Genomic DNA, 23,738 nt, shown 5'->3' on the forward strand with positions numbered 1-23,738 from the left:
CGAAAGCGCTTCCTTCCGCAACCGCCAGTTCCTCGAGGACGGCGCGGGGAGGCGCGCCCGGCGTCCCAGCAGAGTGACGGCCGAATTGGCGGGCGCACCGCCGCGTGTGTGAGACGCACTGCTGCTCGTTGCACCCCCTGTCATTCGCTGGGCGCGTTCAGCCTTCGACACTAGCGGAGGACGCATCTTGTCCCTGGTGTTCAGCGGAGGGCCTGTGCGGGGTGTGGCAGTGTCGTGCTGGAGGGCCCACTGGTAGCGATGTGGGCTTCCTCGCCTCGCCTCGCCTCGCCTCGCCGCGCCTCACACCAGGTGTCTGCGTAGTTTGCAGTGCATTCGCACCATTCCTATCCCTGTCCCTGTCCCCGTCCCGACTTGTCCCGACTTTGCTCGACTGCCGCTCGCTGCCGCTCGGGTCGTGGTCCATATGACAGCGCAAGCACGAAAAACGTCTGCGGGACGAGACGAGACGAGACGAGACGAGACGACTAAGGAATAAATTCGTGGTTACAAATCAAATTTGGAACTCTACATTCCTACACAACAATAGGCGGTGACGTATTTCAGAAATCACCTGCCAATTCGTACTGTTTTGTCGTTTTCAAAGTCTTCTTGGCAAACTTGGTTAGCACATTCTCCCTCAAACTGAGTTAATTACTGCATTATCGTACCATTACAGTAGTTTAAACGGTTTAAGGAAGCATCTTTGTCACAACAGAAAGGTAGTTTGAAAATTGGGCTGGCGACATAACAAAAAAAAAAAAACAGGAAGGGAGCCAACAGCACCCGGGTTTCCCAGGCGGTCACCCATCCAAGTACTAGCAGGGCCCGATGATGCTTAACTTCGGTGATCGGACGAGAACCGGTGTATTCATCATGGTATGGCCGTTGGCGCTCATCTAATGTAGGAGCACGGCAGAATTCGCGTTCGGCTTTTCTCCCAACACACAAAATGTTAGTTTTCGGCCGCATTTGACGAAAGCGCTTCCTTCCGCAACCGCCAGTTCCTCGAGGACGGCGCGGGGAGGCGCGCCCGGCGTCCCAGCAGAGTGACGGCCGAATTGGCGGGCGCACCGCCGCGTGTGTGAGACGCACTGCTGCTCGTTGCACCCCCTGTCATTCGCTGGGCGCGTTCAGCCTTCGACACTAGCGGAGGACGCATCTTGTCCTGGGCGCGTTCAGCCTTCGACACTAGCGGAGGACGCATCTTGTCCCTGGTGTTCAGCGGAGGGCCTGTGCGGGGTGTGGCAGTGTCGTGCTGGAGGGCCCACTGGTAGCGATGTGGGCTTCCTCGCCTCGCCTCGCCTCGCCTCGCCGCGCCTCACACCAGGTGTCTGCGTAGTTTGCAGTGCATTCGCACCATTCCTATCCCTGTCCCTGTCCCCGTCCCGACTTGTCCCGACTTTGCTCGACTGCCGCTCGCTGCCGCTCGGGTCGTGGTCCATATGACAGCGCAAGCACGAAAAACGTCTGCGGGACGAGACGAGACGAGACGAGACGAGACGACTAAGGAATAAATTCGTGGTTACAAATCAAATTTGGAACTCTACATTCCTACACAACAATAGGCGGTGACGTATTTCAGAAATCACCTGCCAATTCGTACTGTTTTGTCGTTTTCAAAGTCTTCTTGGCAAACTTGGTTAGCACATTCTCCCTCAAACTGAGTTAATTACTGCATTATCGTACCATTACAGTAGTTTAAACGGTTTAAGGAAGCATCTTTGTCACAACAGAAAGGTAGTTTGAAAATTGGGCTGGCGACATAACAAAAAAAAAAAAACAGGAAGGGAGCCAACAGCACCCGGGTTTCCCAGGCGGTCACCCATCCAAGTACTAGCAGGGCCCGATGATGCTTAACTTCGGTGATCGGACGAGAACCGGTGTATTCATCATGGTATGGCCGTTGGCGCTCATCTAATGTAGGAGCACGGCAGAATTCGCGTTCGGCTTTTCTCCCAACACACAAAATGTTAGTTTTCGGCCGCATTTGACGAAAGCGCTTCCTTCCGCAACCGCCAGTTCCTCGAGGACGGCGCGGGGAGGCGCGCCCGGCGTCCCAGCAGAGTGACGGCCGAATTGGCGGGCGCACCGCCGCGTGTGTGAGACGCACTGCTGCTCGTTGCACCCCCTGTCATTCGCTGGGCGCGTTCAGCCTTCGACACTAGCGGAGGACGCATCTTGTCCCTGGTGTTCAGCGGAGGGCCTGTGCGGGGTGTGGCAGTGTCGTGCTGGAGGGCCCACTGGTAGCGATGTGGGCTTCCTCGCCTCGCCTCGCCTCGCCTCGCCGCGCCTCACACCAGGTGTCTGCGTAGTTTGCAGTGCATTCGCACCATTCCTATCCCTGTCCCTGTCCCCGTCCCGACTTGTCCCGACTTTGCTCGACTGCCGCTCGCTGCCGCTCGGGTCGTGGTCCATATGACAGCGCAAGCACGAAAAACGTCTGCGGGACGAGACGAGACGAGACGAGACGAGACGACTAAGGAATAAATTCGTGGTTACAAATCAAATTTGGAACTCTACATTCCTACACAACAATAGGCGGTGACGTATTTCAGAAATCACCTGCCAATTCGTACTGTTTTGTCGTTTTCAAAGTCTTCTTGGCAAACTTGGTTAGCACATTCTCCCTCAAACTGAGTTAATTACTGCATTATCGTACCATTACAGTAGTTTAAACGGTTTAAGGAAGCATCTTTGTCACAACAGAAAGGTAGTTTGAAAATTGGGCTGGCGACATAACAAAAAAAAAAAAACAGGAAGGGAGCCAACAGCACCCGGGTTTCCCAGGCGGTCACCCATCCAAGTACTAGCAGGGCCCGATGATGCTTAACTTCGGTGATCGGACGAGAACCGGTGTATTCATCATGGTATCGCCGTTGGCGCTCATCTAATGTAGGAGCACGGCAGAATTCGCGTTCGGCTTTTCTCCCAACACACAAAATGTTAGTTTTCGGCCGCATTTGACGAAAGCGCTTCCTTCCGCAACCGCCAGTTCCTCGAGGACGGCGCGGGGAGGCGCGCCCGGCGTCCCAGCAGAGTGACGGCCGAATTGGCGGGCGCACCGCCGCGTGTGTGAGACGCACTGCTGCTCGTTGCACCCCCTGTCATTCGCTGGGCGCGTTCAGCCTTCGACACTAGCGGAGGACGCATCTTGTCCCTGGTGTTCAGCGGAGGGCCTGTGCGGGGTGTGGCAGTGTCGTGCTGGAGGGCCCACTGGTAGCGATGTGGGCTTCCTCGCCTCGCCTCGCCTCGCCTCGCCGCGCCTCACACCAGGTGTCTGCGTAGTTTGCAGTGCATTCGCACCATTCCTATCCCTGTCCCTGTCCCCGTCCCGACTTGTCCCGACTTTGCTCGACTGCCGCTCGCTGCCGCTCGGGTCGTGGTCCATATGACAGCGCAAGCACGAAAAACGTCTGCGGGACGAGACGAGACGAGACGAGACGAGACGACTAAGGAATAAATTCGTGGTTACAAATCAAATTTGGAACTCTACATTCCTACACAACAATAGGCGGTGACGTATTTCAGAAATCACCTGCCAATTCGTACTGTTTTGTCGTTTTCAAAGTCTTCTTGGCAAACTTGGTTAGCACATTCTCCCTCAAACTGAGTTAATTACTGCATTATCGTACCATTACAGTAGTTTAAACGGTTTAAGGAAGCATCTTTGTCACAACAGAAAGGTAGTTTGAAAATTGGGCTGGCGACATAACAAAAAAAAAAAAACAGGAAGGGAGCCAACAGCACCCGGGTTTCCCAGGCGGTCACCCATCCAAGTACTAGCAGGGCCCGATGATGCTTAACTTCGGTGATCGGACGAGAACCGGTGTATTCATCATGGTATCGCCGTTGGCGCTCATCTAATGTAGGAGCACGGCAGAATTCGCGTTCGGCTTTTCTCCCAACACACAAAATGTTAGTTTTCGGCCGCATTTGACGAAAGCGCTTCCTTCCGCAACCGCCAGTTCCTCGAGGACGGCGCGGGGAGGCGCGCCCGGCGTCCCAGCAGAGTGACGGCCGAATTGGCGGGCGCACCGCCGCGTGTGTGAGACGCACTGCTGCTCGTTGCACCCCCTGTCATTCGCTGGGCGCGTTCAGCCTTCGACACTAGCGGAGGACGCATCTTGTCCCTGGTGTTCAGCGGAGGGCCTGTGCGGGGTGTGGCAGTGTCGTGCTGGAGGGCCCACTGGTAGCGATGTGGGCTTCCTCGCCTCGCCTCGCCTCGCCTCGCCGCGCCTCACACCAGGTGTCTGCGTAGTTTGCAGTGCATTCGCACCATTCCTATCCCTGTCCCTGTCCCCGTCCCGACTTGTCCCGACTTTGCTCGACTGCCGCTCGCTGCCGCTCGGGTCGTGGTCCATATGACAGCGCAAGCACGAAAAACGTCTGCGGGACGAGACGAGACGAGACGACTAAGGAATAAATTCGTGGTTACAAATCAAATTTGGAACTCTACATTCCTACACAACAATAGGCGGTGACGTATTTCAGAAATCACCTGCCGATTCGTACTGTTTTGTCGTTTTCAAAGTCTTCTTGGCAAACTTGGTTAGCACATTCTCCCTCAAACTGAGTTAATTACTGCATTTTCGTACCATTACAGTAGTTTAAAAGGCTTAAGGAAGCATCTTTGTCACAACAGAAACGTAGTTTGAAAATTGGGCTGGCAACATAACAAAAAAAAAAAAACGGGAAGGGAGCCAACAGCACCCGGGTTGACCCAGGCGGTCACCCATCCAAGTACTAGCCGGGCATGATGATGCTTAACTTCGGTGGTCGGACGAGAACCGGTGTATTCATCATGGTATCGCCGTTGGCGCTCATCTAATGTAGGAGCACGGCAGAATTCGCGTTCGGCTTTTCTCCCAACACACAAAATGTTAGTTTTCGGCCGCATTTGACGAAAGCGCTTCCTTCCGCAACCGCCAGTTCCTCGAGGACGGCGCGGGGAGGCGCGCCCGGCGTCCCAGCAGAGTGACGGCCGAATTGGCGGGCGCACCGCCGCGTGTGTGAGACGCACTGCTGCTCGTTGCACCCCCTGTCATTCGCTGGGCGCGTTCAGCCTTCGACACTAGCGGAGGACGCATCTTGTCCCTGGTGTTCAGCGGAGGGCCTGTGCGGGGTGTGGCAGTGTCGTGCTGGAGGGCCCACTGGTAGCGATGTGGGCTTCCTCGCCTCGCCTCGCCTCGCCTCGCCGCGCCTCACACCAGGTGTCTGCGTAGTTTGCAGTGCATTCGCACCATTCCTATCCCTGTCCCTGTCCCCGTCCCGACTTGTCCCGACTTTGCTCGACTGCCGCTCGCTGCCGCTCGGGTCGTGGTCCATATGACAGCGCAAGCACGAAAAACGTCTGCGGGACGAGACGAGACGAGACGAGACGAGACGACTAAGGAATAAATTCGTGGTTACAAATCAAATTTGGAACTCTACATTCCTACACAACAATAGGCGGTGACGTATTTCAGAAATCACCTGCCAATTCGTACTGTTTTGTCGTTTTCAAAGTCTTCTTGGCAAACTTGGTTAGCACATTGTCCCTCAAACTGAGTTAATTACTGCATTATCGTACCATTACAGTAGTTTAAACGGTTTAAGGAAGCATCTTTGTCACAACAGAAAGGTAGTTTGAAAATTGGGCTGGCGACATAACAAAAAAAAAAAAACAGGAAGGGAGCCAACAGCACCCGGGTTTCCCAGGCGGTCACCCATCCAAGTACTAGCAGGGCCCGATGATGCTTAACTTCGGTGATCGGACGAGAACCGGTGTATTCATCATGGTATGGCCGTTGGCGCTCATCTAATGTAGGAGCACGGCAGAATTCGCGTTCGGCTTTTCTCCCAACACACAAAATGTTAGTTTTCGGCCGCATTTGACGAAAGCGCTTCCTTCCGCAACCGCCAGTTCCTCGAGGACGGCGCGGGGAGGCGCGCCCGGCGTCCCAGCAGAGTGACGGCCGAATTGGCGGGCGCACCGCCGCGTGTGTGAGACGCACTGCTGCTCGTTGCACCCCCTGTCATTCGCTGGGCGCGTTCAGCCTTCGACACTAGCGGAGGACGCATCTTGTCCCTGGTGTTCAGCGGAGGGCCTGTGCGGGGTGTGGCAGTGTCGTGCTGGAGGGCCCACTGGTAGCGATGTGGGCTTCCTCGCCTCGCCTCGCCTCGCCTCGCCGCGCCTCACACCAGGTGTCTGCGTAGTTTGCAGTGCATTCGCACCATTCCTATCCCTGTCCCTGTCCCCGTCCCGACTTGTCCCGACTTTGCTCGACTGCCGCTCGCTGCCGCTCGGGTCGTGGTCCATATGACAGCGCAAGCACGAAAAACGTCTGCGGGACGAGACGAGACGAGACGAGACGAGACGACTAAGGAATAAATTCGTGGTTACAAATCAAATTTGGAACTCTACATTCCTACACAACAATAGGCGGTGACGTATTTCAGAAATCACCTGCCAATTCGTACTGTTTTGTCGTTTTCAAAGTCTTCTTGGCAAACTTGGTTAGCACATTCTCCCTCAAACTGAGTTAATTACTGCATTATCGTACCATTACAGTAGTTTAAACGGTTTAAGGAAGCATCTTTGTCACAACAGAAAGGTAGTTTGAAAATTGGGCTGGCGACATAACAAAAAAAAAAAAACAGGAAGGGAGCCAACAGCACCCGGGTTTCCCAGGCGGTCACCCATCCAAGTACTAGCAGGGCCCGATGATGCTTAACTTCGGTGATCGGACGAGAACCGGTGTATTCATCATGGTATCGCCGTTGGCGCTCATCTAATGTAGGAGCACGGCAGAATTCGCGTTCGGCTTTTCTCCCAACACACAAAATGTTAGTTTTCGGCCGCATTTGACGAAAGCGCTTCCTTCCGCAACCGCCAGTTCCTCGAGGACGGCGCGGGGAGGCGCGCCCGGCGTCCCAGCAGAGTGACGGCCGAATTGGCGGGCGCACCGCCGCGTGTGTGAGACGCACTGCTGCTCGTTGCACCCCCTGTCATTCGCTGGGCGCGTTCAGCCTTCGACACTAGCGGAGGACGCATCTTGTCCCTGGTGTTCAGCGGAGGGCCTGTGCGGGGTGTGGCAGTGTCGTGCTGGAGGGCCCACTGGTAGCGATGTGGGCTTCCTCGCCTCGCCTCGCCTCGCCTCGCCGCGCCTCACACCAGGTGTCTGCGTAGTTTGCAGTGCATTCGCACCATTCCTATCCCTGTCCCTGTCCCCGTCCCGACTTGTCCCGACTTTGCTCGACTGCCGCTCGCTGCCGCTCGGGTCGTGGTCCATATGACAGCGCAAGCACGAAAAACGTCTGCGGGACGAGACGAGACGAGACGACTAAGGAATAAATTCGTGGTTACAAATCAAATTTGGAACTCTACATTCCTACACAACAATAGGCGGTGACGTATTTCAGAAATCACCTGCCGATTCGTACTGTTTTGTCGTTTTCAAAGTCTTCTTGGCAAACTTGGTTAGCACATTCTCCCTCAAACTGAGTTAATTACTGCATTTTCGTACCATTACAGTAGTTTAAAAGGCTTAAGGAAGCATCTTTGTCACAACAGAAACGTAGTTTGAAAATTGGGCTGGCAACATAACAAAAAAAAAAAAACGGGAAGGGAGCCAACAGCACCCGGGTTGACCCAGGCGGTCACCCATCCAAGTACTAGCCGGGCATGATGATGCTTAACTTCGGTGGTCGGACGAGAACCGGTGTATTCATCATGGTATCGCCGTTGGCGCTCATCTAATGTAGGAGCACGGCAGAATTCGCGTTCGGCTTTTCTCCCAACACACAAAATGTTAGTTTTCGGCCGCATTTGACGAAAGCGCTTCCTTCCGCAACCGCCAGTTCCTCGAGGACGGCGCGGGGAGGCGCGCCCGGCGTCCCAGCAGAGTGACGGCCGAATTGGCGGGCGCACCGCCGCGTGTGTGAGACGCACTGCTGCTCGTTGCACCCCCTGTCATTCGCTGGGCGCGTTCAGCCTTCGACACTAGCGGAGGACGCATCTTGTCCCTGGTGTTCAGCGGAGGGCCTGTGCGGGGTGTGGCAGTGTCGTGCTGGAGGGCCCACTGGTAGCGATGTGGGCTTCCTCGCCTCGCCTCGCCTCGCCTCGCCGCGCCTCACACCAGGTGTCTGCGTAGTTTGCAGTGCATTCGCACCATTCCTATCCCTGTCCCTGTCCCCGTCCCGACTTGTCCCGACTTTGCTCGACTGCCGCTCGCTGCCGCTCGGGTCGTGGTCCATATGACAGCGCAAGCACGAAAAACGTCTGCGGGACGAGACGAGACGAGACGAGACGAGACGACTAAGGAATAAATTCGTGGTTACAAATCAAATTTGGAACTCTACATTCCTACACAACAATAGGCGGTGACGTATTTCAGAAATCACCTGCCAATTCGTACTGTTTTGTCGTTTTCAAAGTCTTCTTGGCAAACTTGGTTAGCACATTCTCCCTCAAACTGAGTTAATTACTGCATTATCGTACCATTACAGTAGTTTAAACGGTTTAAGGAAGCATCTTTGTCACAACAGAAAGGTAGTTTGAAAATTGGGCTGGCGACATAACAAAAAAAAAAAAACAGGAAGGGAGCCAACAGCACCCGGGTTTCCCAGGCGGTCACCCATCCAAGTACTAGCAGGGCCCGATGATGCTTAACTTCGGTGATCGGACGAGAACCGGTGTATTCATCATGGTATGGCCGTTGGCGCTCATCTAATGTAGGAGCACGGCAGAATTCGCGTTCGGCTTTTCTCCCAACACACAAAATGTTAGTTTTCGGCCGCATTTGACGAAAGCGCTTCCTTCCGCAACCGCCAGTTCCTCGAGGACGGCGCGGGGAGGCGCGCCCGGCGTCCCAGCAGAGTGACGGCCGAATTGGCGGGCGCACCGCCGCGTGTGTGAGACGCACTGCTGCTCGTTGCACCCCCTGTCATTCGCTGGGCGCGTTCAGCCTTCGACACTAGCGGAGGACGCATCTTGTCCCTGGTGTTCAGCGGAGGGCCTGTGCGGGGTGTGGCAGTGTCGTGCTGGAGGGCCCACTGGTAGCGATGTGGGCTTCCTCGCCTCGCCTCGCCTCGCCTCGCCGCGCCTCACACCAGGTGTCTGCGTAGTTTGCAGTGCATTCGCACCATTCCTATCCCTGTCCCTGTCCCCGTCCCGACTTGTCCCGACTTTGCTCGACTGCCGCTCGCTGCCGCTCGCTGCCGCTCGGGTCGTGGTCCATATGACAGCGCAAGCACGAAAAACGTCTGCGGGACGAGACGAGACGAGACGAGACGAGACGACTAAGGAATAAATTCGTGGTTACAAATCAAATTTGGAACTCTACATTCCTACACAACAATAGGCGGTGACGTATTTCAGAAATCACCTGCCGATTCGTACTGTTTTGTCGTTTTCAAAGTCTTCTTGGCAAACTTGGTTAGCACATTCTCCCTCAAACTGAGTTAATTACTGCATTTTCGTACCATTACAGTAGTTTAAAAGGCTTAAGGAAGCATCTTTGTCACAACAGAAACGTAGTTTGAAAATTGGGCTGGCAACATAACAAAAAAAAAAAAACGGGAAGGGAGCCAACAGCACCCGGGTTGACCCAGGCGGTCACCCATCCAAGTACTAGCCGGGCATGATGATGCTTAACTTCGGTGGTCGGACGAGAACCGGTGTATTCATCATGGTATCGCCGTTGGCGCTCATCTAATGTAGGAGCACGGCAGAATTCGCGTTCGGCTTTTCTCCCAACACACAAAATGTTAGTTTTCGGCCGCATTTGACGAAAGCGCTTCCTTCCGCAACCGCCAGTTCCTCGAGGACGGCGCGGGGAGGCGCGCCCGGCGTCCCAGCAGAGTGACGGCCGAATTGGCGGGCGCACCGCCGCGTGTGTGAGACGCACTGCTGCTCGTTGCACCCCCTGTCATTCGCTGGGCGCGTTCAGCCTTCGACACTAGCGGAGGACGCATCTTGTCCCTGGTGTTCAGCGGAGGGCCTGTGCGGGGTGTGGCAGTGTCGTGCTGGAGGGCCCACTGGTAGCGATGTGGGCTTCCTCGCCTCGCCTCGCCTCGCCTCGCCGCGCCTCACACCAGGTGTCTGCGTAGTTTGCAGTGCATTCGCACCATTCCTATCCCTGTCCCTGTCCCCGTCCCGACTTGTCCCGACTTTGCTCGACTGCCGCTCGCTGCCGCTCGGGTCGTGGTCCATATGACAGCGCAAGCACGAAAAACGTCTGCGGGACGAGACGAGACGAGACGAGACGAGACGACTAAGGAATAAATTCGTGGTTACAAATCAAATTTGGAACTCTACATTCCTACACAACAATAGGCGGTGACGTATTTCAGAAATCACCTGCCAATTCGTACTGTTTTGTCGTTTTCAAAGTCTTCTTGGCAAACTTGGTTAGCACATTCTCCCTCAAACTGAGTTAATTACTGCATTATCGTACCATTACAGTAGTTTAAACGGTTTAAGGAAGCATCTTTGTCACAACAGAAAGGTAGTTTGAAAATTGGGCTGGCGACATAACAAAAAAAAAAAAACAGGAAGGGAGCCAACAGCACCCGGGTTTCCCAGGCGGTCACCCATCCAAGTACTAGCAGGGCCCGATGATGCTTAACTTCGGTGATCGGACGAGAACCGGTGTATTCATCATGGTATGGCCGTTGGCGCTCATCTAATGTAGGAGCACGGCAGAATTCGCGTTCGGCTTTTCTCCCAACACACAAAATGTTAGTTTTCGGCCGCATTTGACGAAAGCGCTTCCTTCCGCAACCGCCAGTTCCTCGAGGACGGCGCGGGGAGGCGCGCCCGGCGTCCCAGCAGAGTGACGGCCGAATTGGCGGGCGCACCGCCGCGTGTGTGAGACGCACTGCTGCTCGTTGCACCCCCTGTCATTCGCTGGGCGCGTTCAGCCTTCGACACTAGCGGAGGACGCATCTTGTCCCTGGTGTTCAGCGGAGGGCCTGTGCGGGGTGTGGCAGTGTCGTGCTGGAGGGCCCACTGGTAGCGATGTGGGCTTCCTCGCCTCGCCTCGCCTCGCCTCGCCGCGCCTCACACCAGGTGTCTGCGTAGTTTGCAGTGCATTCGCACCATTCCTATCCCTGTCCCTGTCCCCGTCCCGACTTGTCCCGACTTTGCTCGACTGCCGCTCGCTGCCGCTCGGGTCGTGGTCCATATGACAGCGCAAGCACGAAAAACGTCTGCGGGACGAGACGAGACGAGACGACTAAGGAATAAATTCGTGGTTACAAATCAAATTTGGAACTCTACATTCCTACACAACAATAGGCGGTGACGTATTTCAGAAATCACCTGCCGATTCGTACTGTTTTGTCGTTTTCAAAGTCTTCTTGGCAAACTTGGTTAGCACATTCTCCCTCAAACTGAGTTAATTACTGCATTTTCGTACCATTACAGTAGTTTAAAAGGCTTAAGGAAGCATCTTTGTCACAACAGAAACGTAGTTTGAAAATTGGGCTGGCAACATAACAAAAAAAAAAAAACGGGAAGGGAGCCAACAGCACCCGGGTTGACCCAGGCGGTCACCCATCCAAGTACTAGCCGGGCATGATGATGCTTAACTTCGGTGGTCGGACGAGAACCGGTGTATTCATCATGGTATCGCCGTTGGCGCTCATCTAATGTAGGAGCACGGCAGAATTCGCGTTCGGCTTTTCTCCCAACACACAAAATGTTAGTTTTCGGCCGCATTTGACGAAAGCGCTTCCTTCCGCAACCGCCAGTTCCTCGAGGACGGCGCGGGGAGGCGCGCCCGGCGTCCCAGCAGAGTGACGGCCGAATTGGCGGGCGCACCGCCGCGTGTGTGAGACGCACTGCTGCTCGTTGCACCCCCTGTCATTCGCTGGGCGCGTTCAGCCTTCGACACTAGCGGAGGACGCATCTTGTCCCTGGTGTTCAGCGGAGGGCCTGTGCGGGGTGTGGCAGTGTCGTGCTGGAGGGCCCACTGGTAGCGATGTGGGCTTCCTCGCCTCGCCTCGCCTCGCCTCGCCGCGCCTCACACCAGGTGTCTGCGTAGTTTGCAGTGCATTCGCACCATTCCTATCCCTGTCCCTGTCCCCGTCCCGACTTGTCCCGACTTTGCTCGACTGCCGCTCGCTGCCGCTCGGGTCGTGGTCCATATGACAGCGCAAGCACGAAAAACGTCTGCGGGACGAGACGAGACGAGACGAGACGAGACGACTAAGGAATAAATTCGTGGTTACAAATCAAATTTGGAACTCTACATTCCTACACAACAATAGGCGGTGACGTATTTCAGAAATCACCTGCCAATTCGTACTGTTTTGTCGTTTTCAAAGTCTTCTTGGCAAACTTGGTTAGCACATTCTCCCTCAAACTGAGTTAATTACTGCATTATCGTACCATTACAGTAGTTTAAACGGTTTAAGGAAGCATCTTTGTCACAACAGAAAGGTAGTTTGAAAATTGGGCTGGCGACATAACAAAAAAAAAAAAACAGGAAGGGAGCCAACAGCACCCGGGTTTCCCAGGCGGTCACCCATCCAAGTACTAGCAGGGCCCGATGATGCTTAACTTCGGTGATCGGACGAGAACCGGTGTATTCATCATGGTATGGCCGTTGGCGCTCATCTAATGTAGGAGCACGGCAGAATTCGCGTTCGGCTTTTCTCCCAACACACAAAATGTTAGTTTTCGGCCGCATTTGACGAAAGCGCTTCCTTCCGCAACCGCCAGTTCCTCGAGGACGGCGCGGGGAGGCGCGCCCGGCGTCCCAGCAGAGTGACGGCCGAATTGGCGGGCGCACCGCCGCGTGTGTGAGACGCACTGCTGCTCGTTGCACCCCCTGTCATTCGCTGGGCGCGTTCAGCCTTCGACACTAGCGGAGGACGCATCTTGTCCCTGGTGTTCAGCGGAGGGCCTGTGCGGGGTGTGGCAGTGTCGTGCTGGAGGGCCCACTGGTAGCGATGTGGGCTTCCTCGCCTCGCCTCGCCTCGCCTCGCCGCGCCTCACACCAGGTGTCTGCGTAGTTTGCAGTGCATTCGCACCATTCCTATCCCTGTCCCTGTCCCCGTCCCGACTTGTCCCGACTTTGCTCGACTGCCGCTCGCTGCCGCTCGGGTCGTGGTCCATATGACAGCGCAAGCACGAAAAACGTCTGCGGGACGAGACGAGACGAGACGAGACGAGACGACTAAGGAATAAATTCGTGGTTACAAATCAAATTTGGAACTCTACATTCCTACACAACAATAGGCGGTGACGTATTTCAGAAATCACCTGCCGATTCGTACTGTTTTGTCGTTTTCAAAGTCTTCTTGGCAAACTTGGTTAGCACATTCTCCCTCAAACTGAGTTAATTACTGCATTTTCGTACCATTACAGTAGTTTAAAAGGCTTAAGGAAGCATCTTTGTCACAACAGAAACGTAGTTTGAAAATTGGGCTGGCAACATAACAAAAAAAAAAAAACGGGAAGGGAGCCAACAGCACCCGGGTTGACCCAGGCGGTCACCCATCCAAGTACTAGCCGGGCATGATGATGCTTAACTTCGGTGGTCGGACGAGAACCGGTGTATTCATCATGGTATCGCCGTTGGCGCTCATCTAATGTAGGAGCACGGCAGAATTCGCGTTCGGCTTTTCTCCCAACACACAAAATGTTAGTTTTCGGCCGCATTTGACGAAAGCGCTTCCTTCCGCAACCGCCAGTTCCTCGAGGACGGCGCGGGGAGGCGCGCCCGGCGTCCCAGCAGAGTGACGGCCGAATTGGCGGGCGCACCGCCGCGTGTGTGAGACGCACTGCTGCTCGTTGCACCCCCTGTCATTCGCTGGGCGCGTTCAGCCTTCGACACTAGCGGAGGACGCATCTTGTCCCTGGTGTTCAGCGGAGGGCCTGTGCGGGGTGTGGCAGTGTCGTGCTGGAGGGCCCACTGGTAGCGATGTGGGCTTCCTCGCCTCGCCTCGCCTCGCCTCGCCGCGCCTCACACCAGGTGTCTGCGTAGTTTGCAGTGCATTCGCACCATTCCTATCCCTGTCCCTGTCCCCGTCCCGACTTGTCCCGACTTTGCTCGACTGCCGCTCGCTGCCGCTCGGGTCGTGGTCCATATGACAGCGCAAGCACGAAAAACGTCTGCGGGACGAGACGAGACGAGACGAGACGAGACGACTAAGGAATAAATTCGTGGTTACAAATCAAATTTGGAACTCTACATTCCTACACAACAATAGGCGGTGACGTATTTCAGAAATCACCTGCCAATTCGTACTGTTTTGTCGTTTTCAAAGTCTTCTTGGCAAACTTGGTTAGCACATTCTCCCTCAAACTGAGTTAATTACTGCATTATCGTACCATTACAGTAGTTTAAACGGTTTAAGGAAGCATCTTTGTCACAACAGAAAGGTAGTTTGAAAATTGGGCTGGCGACATAACAAAAAAAAAAAAACGGGAAGGGAGCCAACAGCACCCGGGTTTCCCAGGCGGTCACCCATCCAAGTACTAGCAGGGCCCGATGATGCTTAACTTCGGTGATCGGACGAGAACCGGTGTATTCATCATGGTATGGCCGTTGGCGCTCATCTAATGTAGGAGCACGGCAGAATTCGCGTTCGGCTTTTCTCCCAACACACAAAATGTTAGTTTTCGGCCGCATTTGACGAAAGCGCTTCCTTCCGCAACCGCCAGTTCCTCGAGGACGGCGCGGGGAGGCGCGCCCGGCGTCCCAGCAGAGTGACGGCCGAATTGGCGGGCGCACCGCCGCGTGTGTGAGACGCACTGCTGCTCGTTGCACCCCCTGTCATTCGCTGGGCGCGTTCAGCCTTCGACACTAGCGGAGGACGCATCTTGTCCCTGGTGTTCAGCGGAGGGCCTGTGCGGGGTGTGGCAGTGTCGTGCTGGAGGGCCCACTGGTAGCGATGTGGGCTTCCTCGCCTCGCCTCGCCTCGCCTCGCCGCGCCTCACACCAGGTGTCTGCGTAGTTTGCAGTGCATTCGCACCATTCCTATCCCTGTCCCTGTCCCCGTCCCGACTTGTCCCGACTTTGCTCGACTGCCGCTCGCTGCCGCTCGGGTCGTGGTCCATATGACAGCGCAAGCACGAAAAACGTCTGCGGGACGAGACGAGACGAGACGAGACGAGACGACTAAGGAATAAATTCGTGGTTACAAATCAAATTTGGAACTCTACATTCCTACACAACAATAGGCGGTGACGTATTTCAGAAATCACCTGCCGATTCGTACTGTTTTGTCGTTTTCAAAGTCTTCTTGGCAAACTTGGTTAGCACATTCTCCCTCAAACTGAGTTAATTACTGCATTTTCGTACCATTACAGTAGTTTAAAAGGCTTAAGGAAGCATCTTTGTCACAACAGAAACGTAGTTTGAAAATTGGGCTGGCAACATAACAAAAAAAAAAAAACGGGAAGGGAGCCAACAGCACCCGGGTTGACCCAGGCGGTCACCCATCCAAGTACTAGCCGGGCATGATGATGCTTAACTTCGGTGGTCGGACGAGAACCGGTGTATTCATCATGGTATCGCCGTTGGCGCTCATCTAATGTAGGAGCACGGCAGAATTCGCGTTCGGCTTTTCTCCCAACACACAAAATGTTAGTTTTCGGCCGCATTTGACGAAAGCGCTTCCTTCCGCAACCGCCAGTTCCTCGAGGACGGCGCGGGGAGGCGCGCCCGGCGTCCCAGCAGAGTGACGGCCGAATTGGCGGGCGCACCGCCGCGTGTGTGAGACGCACTGCTGCTCGTTGCACCCCCTGTCATTCGCTGGGCGCGTTCAGCCTTCGACACTAGCGGAGGACGCATCTTGTCCCTGGTGTTCAGCGGAGGGCCTGTGCGGGGTGTGGCAGTGTCGTGCTGGAGGGCCCACTGGTAGCGATGTGGGCTTCCTCGCCTCGCCTCGCCTCGCCTCGCCGCGCCTCACACCAGGTGTCTGCGTAGTTTGCAGTGCATTCGCACCATTCCTATCCCTGTCCCTGTCCCCGTCCCGACTTGTCCCGACTTTGCTCGACTGCCGCTCGCTGCCGCTCGGGTCGTGGTCCATATGACAGCGCAAGCACGAAAAACGTCTGCGGGACGAGACGAGACGAGACGAGACGAGACGACTAAGGAATAAATTCGTGGTTACAAATCAAATTTGGAACTCTACATTCCTACACAACAATAGGCGGTGACGTATTTCAGAAATCACCTGCCAATTCGTACTGTTTTGTCGTTTTCAAAGTCTTCTTGGCAAACTTGGTTAGCACATTCTCCCTCAAACTGAGTTAATTACTGCATTATCGTACCATTACAGTAGTTTAAACGGTTTAAGGAAGCATCTTTGTCACAACAGAAAGGTAGTTTGAAAATTGGGCTGGCGACATAACAAAAAAAAAAAAACGGGAAGGGAGCCAACAGCACCCGGGTTTCCCAGGCGGTCACCCATCCAAGTACTAGCAGGGCCCGATGATGCTTAACTTCGGTGATCGGACGAGAACCGGTGTATTCATCATGGTATGGCCGTTGGCGCTCATCTAATGTAGGAGCACGGCAGAATTCGCGTTCGGCTTTTCTCCCAACACACAAAATGTTAGTTTTCGGCCGCATTTGACGAAAGCGCTTCCTTCCGCAACCGCCAGTTCCTCGAGGACGGCGCGGGGAGGCGCGCCCGGCGTCCCAGCAGAGTGACGGCCGAATTGGCGGGCGCACCGCCGCGTGTGTGAGACGCACTGCTGCTCGTTGCACCCCCTGTCATTCGCTGGGCGCGTTCAGCCTTCGACACTAGCGGAGGACGCATCTTGTCCCTGGTGTTCAGCGGAGGGCCTGTGCGGGGTGTGGCAGTGTCGTGCTGGAGGGCCCACTGGTAGCGATGTGGGCTTCCTCGCCTCGCCTCGCCTCGCCTCGCCGCGCCTCACACCAGGTGTCTGCGTAGTTTGCAGTGCATTCGCACCATTCCTATCCCTGTCCCTGTCCCCGTCCCGACTTGTCCCGACTTTGCTCGACTGCCGCTCGCTGCCGCTCGGGTCGTGGTCCATATGACAGCGCAAGCACGAAAAACGTCTGCGGGACGAGACGAGACGAGACGAGACGAGACGACTAAGGAATAAATTCGTGGTTACAAATCAAATTTGGAACTCTACATTCCTACACAACAATAGGCGGTGACGTATTTCAGAAATCACCTTCCAATTCGTACTGTTTTGTCGTTTTCAAAGTCTTCTTGGCAAACTTGGTTAGCACATTCTCCCTCAAACTGAGTTAATTACTGCATTATCGTACCATTACAGTAGTTTAAACGGTTTAAGGAAGCATCTTTGTCACAACAGAAAGGTAGTTTGAAAATTGGGCTGGCGACATAACAAAAAAAAAAAAACAGGAAGGGAGCCAACAGCACCCGGGTTTCCCAGGCGGTCACCCATCCAAGTACTAGCAGGGCCCGATGATGCTTAACTTCGGTGATCGGACGAGAACCGGTGTATTCATCATGGTATGGCCGTTGGCGCTCATCTAATGTAGGAGCACGGCAGAATTCGCGTTCGGCTTTTCTCCCAACACACAAAATGTTAGTTTTCGGCCGCATTTGACGAAAGCGCTTCCTTCCGCAACCGCCAGTTCCTCGAGGACGGCGCGGGGAGGCGCGCCCGGCGTCCCAGCAGAGTGACGGCCGAATTGGCGGGCGCACCGCCGCGTGTGTGAGACGCACTGCTGCTCGTTGCACCCCCTGTCATTCGCTGGGCGCGTTCAGCCTTCGACACTAGCGGAGGACGCATCTTGTCCCTGGTGTTCAGCGGAGGGCCTGTGCGGGGTGTGGCAGTGTCGTGCTGGAGGGCCCACTGGTAGCGATGTGGGCTTCCTCGCCTCGCCTCGCCTCGCCTCGCCGCGCCTCACACCAGGTGTCTGCGTAGTTTGCAGTGCATTCGCACCATTCCTATCCCTGTCCCTGTCCCCGTCCCGACTTGTCCCGACTTTGCTCGACTGCCGCTCGCTGCCGCTCGGGTCGTGGTCCATATGACAGCGCAAGCACGAAAAACGTCTGCGGGACGAGACGAGACGAGACGAGACGAGACGACTAAGGAATAAATTCGTGGTTACAAATCAAATTTGGAACTCTACATTCCTACACAACAATAGGCGGTGACGTATTTCAGAAATCACCTGCCAATTCGTACTGTTTTGTCGTTTTCAAAGTCTTCTTGGCAAACTTGGTTAGCACATTCTCCCTCAAACTGAGTTAATTACTGCATTATCGTACCATTACAGTAGTTTAAACGGTTTAAGGAAGCATCTTTGTCACAACAGAAAGGTAGTTTGAAAATTGGGCTGGCGACATAACAAAAAAAAAAAAACAGGAAGGGAGCCAACAGCACCCGGGTTTCCCAGGCGGTCACCCATCCAAGTACTAGCAGGGCCCGATGATGCTTAACTTCGGTGATCGGACGAGAACCGGTGTATTCATCATGGTATCGCCGTTGGCGCTCATCTAATGTAGGAGCACGGCAGAATTCGCGTTCGGCTTTTCTCCCAACACACAAAATGTTAGTTTTCGGCCGCATTTGACGAAAGCGCTTCCTTCCGCAACCGCCAGTTCCTCGAGGACGGCGCGGGGAGGCGCGCCCGGCGTCCCAGCAGAGTGACGGCCGAATTGGCGGGCGCACCGCCGCGTGTGTGAGACGCACTGCTGCTCGTTGCACCCCCTGTCATTCGCTGGGCGCGTTCAGCCTTCGACACTAGCGGAGGACGCATCTTGTCCCTGGTGTTCAGCGGAGGGCCTGTGCGGGGTGTGGCAGTGTCGTGCTGGAGGGCCCACTGGTAGCGATGTGGGCTTCCTCGCCTCGCCTCGCCTCGCCTCGCCGCGCCTCACACCAGGTGTCTGCGTAGTTTGCAGTGCATTCGCACCATTCCTATCCCTGTCCCTGTCCCCGTCCCGACTTGTCCCGACTTTGCTCGACTGCCGCTCGCTGCCGCTCGGGTCGTGGTCCATATGACAGCGCAAGCACGAAAAACGTCTGCGGGACGAGACGAGACGAGACGAGACGAGACGACTAAGGAATAAATTCGTGGTTACAAATCAAATTTGGAACTCTACATTCCTACACAACAATAGGCGGTGACGTATTTCAGAAATCACCTGCCGATTCGTACTGTTTTGTCGTTTTCAAAGTCTTCTTGGCAAACTTGGTTAGCACATTCTCCCTCAAACTGAGTTAATTACTGCATTTTCGTACCATTACAGTAGTTTAAAAGGCTTAAGGAAGCATCTTTGTCACAACAGAAACGTAGTTTGAAAATTGGGCTGGCAACATAACAAAAAAAAAAAAACGGGAAGGGAGCCAACAGCACCCGGGTTGACCCAGGCGGTCACCCATCCAAGTACTAGCCGGGCATGATGATGCTTAACTTCGGTGGTCGGACGAGAACCGGTGTATTCATCATGGTATCGCCGTTGGCGCTCATCTAATGTAGGAGCACGGCAGAATTCGCGTTCGGCTTTTCTCCCAACACACAAAATGTTAGTTTTCGGCCGCATTTGACGAAAGCGCTTCCTTCCGCAACCGCCAGTTCCTCGAGGACGGCGCGGGGAGGCGCGCCCGGCGTCCCAGCAGAGTGACGGCCGAATTGGCGGGCGCACCGCCGCGTGTGTGAGACGCACTGCTGCTCGTTGCACCCCCTGTCATTCGCTGGGCGCGTTCAGCCTTCGACACTAGCGGAGGACGCATCTTGTCCCTGGTGTTCAGCGGAGGGCCTGTGCGGGGTGTGGCAGTGTCGTGCTGGAGGGCCCACTGGTAGCGATGTGGGCTTCCTCGCCTCGCCTCGCCTCGCCTCGCCGCGCCTCACACCAGGTGTCTGCGTAGTTTGCAGTGCATTCGCACCATTCCTATCCCTGTCCCTGTCCCCGTCCCGACTTGTCCCGACTTTGCTCGACTGCCGCTCGCTGCCGCTCGGGTCGTGGTCCATATGACAGCGCAAGCACGAAAAACGTCTGCGGGACGAGACGAGACGAGACGAGACGAGACGACTAAGGAATAAATTCGTGGTTACAAATCAAATTTGGAACTCTACATTCCTACACAACAATAGGCGGTGACGTATTTCAGAAATCACCTGCCAATTCGTACTGTTTTGTCGTTTTCAAAGTCTTCTTGGCAAACTTGGTTAGCACATTCTCCCTCAAACTGAGTTAATTACTGCATTATCGTACCATTACAGTAGTTTAAACGGTTTAAGGAAGCATCTTTGTCACAACAGAAAGGTAGTTTGAAAATTGGGCTGGCGACATAACAAAAAAAAAAAAACAGGAAGGGAGCCAACAGCACCCGGGTTTCCCAGGCGGTCACCCATCCAAGTACTAGCAGGGCCCGATGATGCTTAACTTCGGTGATCGGACGAGAACCGGTGTATTCATCATGGTATCGCCGTTGGCGCTCATCTAATGTAGGAGCACGGCAGAATTCGCGTTCGGCTTTTCTCCCAACACACAAAATGTTAGTTTTCGGCCGCATTTGACGAAAGCGCTTCCTTCCGCAACCGCCAGTTCCTCGAGGACGGCGCGGGGAGGCGCGCCCGGCGTCCCAGCAGAGTGACGGCCGAATTGGCGGGCGCACCGCCGCGTGTGTGAGACGCACTGCTGCTCGTTGCACCCCCTGTCATTCGCTGGGCGCGTTCAGCCTTCGACACTAGCGGAGGACGCATCTTGTCCCTGGTGTTCAGCGGAGGGCCTGTGCGGGGTGTGGCAGTGTCGTGCTGGAGGGCCCACTGGTAGCGATGTGGGCTTCCTCGCCTCGCCTCGCCTCGCCTCGCCGCGCCTCACACCAGGTGTCTGCGTAGTTTGCAGTGCATTCGCACCATTCCTATCCCTGTCCCTGTCCCCGTCCCGACTTGTCCCGACTTTGCTCGACTGCCGCTCGCTGCCGCTCGGGTCGTGGTCCATATGACAGCGCAAGCACGAAAAACGTCTGCGGGACGAGACGAGACGAGACGAGACGAGACGACTAAGGAATAAATTCGTGGTTACAAATCAAATTTGGAACTCTACATTCCTACACAACAATAGGCGGTGACGTATTTCAGAAATCACCTGCCAATTCGTACTGTTTTGTCGTTTTCAAAGTCTTCTTGGCAAACTTGGTTAGCACATTCTCCCTCAAACTGAGTTAATTACTGCATTATCGTACCATTACAGTAGTTTAAACGGTTTAAGGAAGCATCTTTGTCACAACAGAAAGGTAGTTTGAAAATTGGGCTGGCGACATAACAAAAAAAAAAAAACAGGAAGGGAGCCAACAGCACCCGGGTTTCCCAGGCGGTCACCCATCCAAGTACTAGCAGGGCCCGATGATGCTTAACTTCGGTGATCGGACGAGAACCGGTGTATTCATCATGGTATGGCCGTTGGCGCTCATCTAATGTAGGAGCACGGCAGAATTCGCGTTCGGCTTTTCTCCCAACACACAAAATGTTAGTTTTCGGCCGCATTTGACGAAAGCGCTTCCTTCCGCAACCGCCAGTTCCTCGAGGACGGCGCGGGGAGGCGCGCCCGGCGTCCCAGCAGAGTGACGGCCGAATTGGCGGGCGCACCGCCGCGTGTGTGAGACGCACTGCTGCTCGTTGCACCCCCTGTCATTCGCTGGGCGCGTTCAGCCTTCGACACTAGCGGAGGACGCATCTTGTCCCTGGTGTTCAGCGGAGGGCCTGTGCGGGGTGTGGCAGTGTCGTGCTGGAGGGCCCACTGGTAGCGATGTGGGCTTCCTCGCCTCGCCTCGCCTCGCCTCGCCGCGCCTCACACCAGGTGTCTGCGTAGTTTGCAGTGCATTCGCACCATTCCTATCCCTGTCCCTGTCCCCGTCCCGACTTGTCCCGACTTTGCTCGACTGCCGCTCGCTGCCGCTCGGGTCGTGGTCCATATGACAGCGCAAGCACGAAAAACGTCTGCGGGACGAGACGAGACGAGACGAGACGAGACGACTAAGGAATAAATTCGTGGTTACAAATCAAATTTGGAACTCTACATTCCTACACAACAATAGGCGGTGACGTATTTCAGAAATCACCTGCCGATTCGTACTGTTTTGTCGTTTTCAAAGTCTTCTTGGCAAACTTGGTTAGCACATTCTCCCTCAAACTGAGTTAATTACTGCATTTTCGTACCATTACAGTAGTTTAAAAGGCTTAAGGAAGCATCTTTGTCACAACAGAAACGTAGTTTGAAAATTGGGCTGGCAACATAACAAAAAAAAAAAAACGGGAAGGGAGCCAACAGCACCCGGGTTGACCCAGGCGGTCACCCATCCAAGTACTAGCCGGGCATGATGATGCTTAACTTCGGTGGTCGGACGAGAACCGGTGTATTCATCATGGTATCGCCGTTGGCGCTCATCTAATGTAGGAGCACGGCAGAATTCGCGTTCGGCTTTTCTCCCAACACACAAAATGTTAGTTTTCGGCCGCATTTGACGAAAGCGCTTCCTTCCGCAACCGCCAGTTCCTCGAGGACGGCGCGGGGAGGCGCGCCCGGCGTCCCAGCAGAGTGACGGCCGAATTGGCGGGCGCACCGCCGCGTGTGTGAGACGCACTGCTGCTCGTTGCACCCCCTGTCATTCGCTGGGCGCGTTCAGCCTTCGACACTAGCGGAGGACGCATCTTGTCCCTGGTGTTCAGCGGAGGGCCTGTGCGGGGTGTGGCAGTGTCGTGCTGGAGGGCCCACTGGTAGCGATGTGGGCTTCCTCGCCTCGCCTCGCCTCGCCTCGCCGCGCCTCACACCAGGTGTCTGCGTAGTTTGCAGTGCATTCGCACCATTCCTATCCCTGTCCCTGTCCCCGTCCCGACTTGTCCCGACTTTGCTCGACTGCCGCTCGCTGCCGCTCGGGTCGTGGTCCATATGACAGCGCAAGCACGAAAAACGTCTGCGGGACGAGACGAGACGAGACGAGACGAGACGACTAAGGAATAAATTCGTGGTTACAAATCAAATTTGGAACTCTACATTCCTACACAACAATAGGCGGTGACGTATTTCAGAAATCACCTGCCAATTCGTACTGTTTTGTCGTTTTCAAAGTCTTCTTGGCAAACTTGGTTAGCACATTCTCCCTCAAACTGAGTTAATTACTGCATTATCGTACCATTACAGTAGTTTAAACGGTTTAAGGAAGCATCTTTGTCGCAACAGAAAGGTAGTTTGAAAATTGGGCTGGCGACATAACAAAAAAAAAAAAACGGGAAGGGAGCCAACAGCACCCGGGTTTCCCAGGCGGTCACCCATCCAAGTACTAGCAGGGCCCGATGATGCTTAACTTCGGTGATCGGACGAGAACCGGTGTATTCATCATGGTATGGCCGTTGGCGCTCATCTAATGTAGGAGCACGGCAGAATTCGCGTTCGGCTTTTCTCCCAACACACAAAATGTTAGTTTTCGGCCGCATTTGACGAAAGCGGTTCCTTCCGCAACCGCCAGTTCCTCGAGGACGGCGCGGGGAGGCGCGCCCGGCGTCCCAGCAGAGTGACGGCCGAATTGGCGGGCGCACCGCCGCGTGTGTGAGACGCACTGCTGCTCGTTGCACCCCCTGTCATTCGCTGGGCGCGTTCAGCCTTCGACACTAGCGGAGGACGCATCTTGTCCCTGGTGTTCAGCGGAGGGCCTGTGCGGGGTGTGGCAGTGTCGTGCTGGAGGGCCCACTGGTAGCGATGTGGGCTTCCTCGCCTCGCCTCGCCTCGCCTCGCCGCGCCTCACACCAGGTGTCTGCGTAGTTTGCAGTGCATTCGCACCATTCCTATCCCTG

The 23,738-nt window shown here is 55.0% G+C and overlaps 16 non-coding genes and 8 pseudogenes across 16 annotated transcripts; all 24 read right to left on the bottom strand.

The window, feature by feature from the left end:
* Positions 1-771: 771 nt before the first annotated feature.
* LOC126134299 (5S ribosomal RNA) lies at positions 772-890 on the bottom strand. The gene has a single exon (XR_007527702.1). It is a non-coding gene; the product is annotated as a 5S ribosomal RNA (ribosomal RNA).
* Positions 891-1,789: 899 nt separating this feature from the next.
* LOC126134312 (5S ribosomal RNA) lies at positions 1,790-1,908 on the bottom strand. The gene has a single exon (XR_007527706.1). It is a non-coding gene; the product is annotated as a 5S ribosomal RNA (ribosomal RNA).
* An 854-nt stretch (positions 1,909-2,762) lies between these two features.
* LOC126134213 (5S ribosomal RNA) lies at positions 2,763-2,881 on the bottom strand. Its single transcript, XR_007527623.1, has one exon. It is a non-coding gene; the product is annotated as a 5S ribosomal RNA (ribosomal RNA).
* An 854-nt stretch (positions 2,882-3,735) lies between these two features.
* LOC126134214 (5S ribosomal RNA) lies at positions 3,736-3,854 on the bottom strand. Its single transcript, XR_007527624.1, has one exon. It is a non-coding gene; the product is annotated as a 5S ribosomal RNA (ribosomal RNA).
* An 844-nt stretch (positions 3,855-4,698) lies between these two features.
* On the bottom strand, positions 4,699-4,818 carry LOC126134341 (5S ribosomal RNA; annotated as a pseudogene).
* Positions 4,819-5,672: 854 nt separating this feature from the next.
* LOC126134325 (5S ribosomal RNA) lies at positions 5,673-5,791 on the bottom strand. The gene has a single exon (XR_007527708.1). It is a non-coding gene; the product is annotated as a 5S ribosomal RNA (ribosomal RNA).
* An 854-nt stretch (positions 5,792-6,645) lies between these two features.
* Positions 6,646-6,764, bottom strand: LOC126134216 (5S ribosomal RNA). The gene has a single exon (XR_007527626.1). It is a non-coding gene; the product is annotated as a 5S ribosomal RNA (ribosomal RNA).
* An 844-nt stretch (positions 6,765-7,608) lies between these two features.
* LOC126134342 (5S ribosomal RNA) lies at positions 7,609-7,728 on the bottom strand (annotated as a pseudogene).
* Positions 7,729-8,582: 854 nt separating this feature from the next.
* Positions 8,583-8,701, bottom strand: LOC126134337 (5S ribosomal RNA). The gene has a single exon (XR_007527709.1). It is a non-coding gene; the product is annotated as a 5S ribosomal RNA (ribosomal RNA).
* An 864-nt stretch (positions 8,702-9,565) lies between these two features.
* LOC126134343 (5S ribosomal RNA) lies at positions 9,566-9,685 on the bottom strand (annotated as a pseudogene).
* Positions 9,686-10,539: 854 nt separating this feature from the next.
* On the bottom strand, positions 10,540-10,658 carry LOC126134349 (5S ribosomal RNA). Its single transcript, XR_007527710.1, has one exon. It is a non-coding gene; the product is annotated as a 5S ribosomal RNA (ribosomal RNA).
* Positions 10,659-11,502: 844 nt separating this feature from the next.
* LOC126134345 (5S ribosomal RNA) lies at positions 11,503-11,622 on the bottom strand (annotated as a pseudogene).
* Positions 11,623-12,476: 854 nt separating this feature from the next.
* On the bottom strand, positions 12,477-12,595 carry LOC126134361 (5S ribosomal RNA). Its single transcript, XR_007527711.1, has one exon. It is a non-coding gene; the product is annotated as a 5S ribosomal RNA (ribosomal RNA).
* An 854-nt stretch (positions 12,596-13,449) lies between these two features.
* LOC126134346 (5S ribosomal RNA) lies at positions 13,450-13,569 on the bottom strand (annotated as a pseudogene).
* An 854-nt stretch (positions 13,570-14,423) lies between these two features.
* Positions 14,424-14,542, bottom strand: LOC126134373 (5S ribosomal RNA). Its single transcript, XR_007527712.1, has one exon. It is a non-coding gene; the product is annotated as a 5S ribosomal RNA (ribosomal RNA).
* An 854-nt stretch (positions 14,543-15,396) lies between these two features.
* On the bottom strand, positions 15,397-15,516 carry LOC126134347 (5S ribosomal RNA; annotated as a pseudogene).
* Positions 15,517-16,370: 854 nt separating this feature from the next.
* Positions 16,371-16,489, bottom strand: LOC126134385 (5S ribosomal RNA). Its single transcript, XR_007527713.1, has one exon. It is a non-coding gene; the product is annotated as a 5S ribosomal RNA (ribosomal RNA).
* An 854-nt stretch (positions 16,490-17,343) lies between these two features.
* Positions 17,344-17,462, bottom strand: LOC126134397 (5S ribosomal RNA). The gene has a single exon (XR_007527714.1). It is a non-coding gene; the product is annotated as a 5S ribosomal RNA (ribosomal RNA).
* An 854-nt stretch (positions 17,463-18,316) lies between these two features.
* On the bottom strand, positions 18,317-18,435 carry LOC126134217 (5S ribosomal RNA). The gene has a single exon (XR_007527627.1). It is a non-coding gene; the product is annotated as a 5S ribosomal RNA (ribosomal RNA).
* An 854-nt stretch (positions 18,436-19,289) lies between these two features.
* On the bottom strand, positions 19,290-19,409 carry LOC126134348 (5S ribosomal RNA; annotated as a pseudogene).
* An 854-nt stretch (positions 19,410-20,263) lies between these two features.
* Positions 20,264-20,382, bottom strand: LOC126134218 (5S ribosomal RNA). The gene has a single exon (XR_007527628.1). It is a non-coding gene; the product is annotated as a 5S ribosomal RNA (ribosomal RNA).
* Positions 20,383-21,236: 854 nt separating this feature from the next.
* LOC126134409 (5S ribosomal RNA) lies at positions 21,237-21,355 on the bottom strand. Its single transcript, XR_007527715.1, has one exon. It is a non-coding gene; the product is annotated as a 5S ribosomal RNA (ribosomal RNA).
* Positions 21,356-22,209: 854 nt separating this feature from the next.
* Positions 22,210-22,329, bottom strand: LOC126134350 (5S ribosomal RNA; annotated as a pseudogene).
* Positions 22,330-23,183: 854 nt separating this feature from the next.
* On the bottom strand, positions 23,184-23,302 carry LOC126134422 (5S ribosomal RNA). Its single transcript, XR_007527716.1, has one exon. It is a non-coding gene; the product is annotated as a 5S ribosomal RNA (ribosomal RNA).
* Between the last annotated feature and the right edge of the window lie 436 nt (positions 23,303-23,738).

Source organism: Schistocerca cancellata, unplaced genomic scaffold (assembly GCF_023864275.1).
Source record: "Schistocerca cancellata isolate TAMUIC-IGC-003103 unplaced genomic scaffold, iqSchCanc2.1 HiC_scaffold_601, whole genome shotgun sequence".
Taxonomy (NCBI): domain Eukaryota; kingdom Metazoa; phylum Arthropoda; class Insecta; order Orthoptera; family Acrididae; genus Schistocerca; species Schistocerca cancellata.